At 17.8% G+C, this 365-nt stretch overlaps 1 protein-coding gene across 1 annotated transcript in view; it reads left to right on the top strand.

The window, feature by feature from the left end:
• LOC107691076 (plexin-A1) overlaps positions 1-365 on the top strand; it is a 131852-nt gene that overhangs the window by 72941 nt on the left and 58546 nt on the right. The gene's annotated exons all lie outside the window — the stretch shown is intronic.

Genomic DNA, 365 nt, shown 5'->3' with positions numbered 1-365 from the left:
ACTTTCCGTACCCACTGTATATATATATATATATATATATATGTATATGTTTTATAAATGTATAAAATTATACATATATATTTTGCAAAAGTCTTAAAATCTATTGCATATTTATATTTTATAATAATTATATTGTATTTTTTTGAAACCATTAAGGTGTTTTACATTGCAGTTTCACTATTTTCATGACAATTATGCAAAACTTTCCCAAATTCTCATTATCAAAATGCAACATTTAACTTTCAGTTTTGTATAATTATTTTTATATTAGATTATTTTCTTTTGCAAGATATTACTTAATGAATAATTCATTATAAGTAATCTAAATAAAAACAAAAATAATGTAAATGTTATATATATATATA

The sequence above is a fragment of the Sinocyclocheilus anshuiensis genome, unplaced genomic scaffold (assembly GCF_001515605.1).
Source record: "Sinocyclocheilus anshuiensis isolate Anshui unplaced genomic scaffold, SAMN03320099.WGS_v1.1 scaffold2739, whole genome shotgun sequence".
NCBI classification, from domain to species: domain Eukaryota; kingdom Metazoa; phylum Chordata; class Actinopteri; order Cypriniformes; family Cyprinidae; genus Sinocyclocheilus; species Sinocyclocheilus anshuiensis.
The sequence above is the reverse complement of the archived record's forward strand: the minus strand, read 5'-3'. Positions and strand labels throughout refer to the sequence as shown.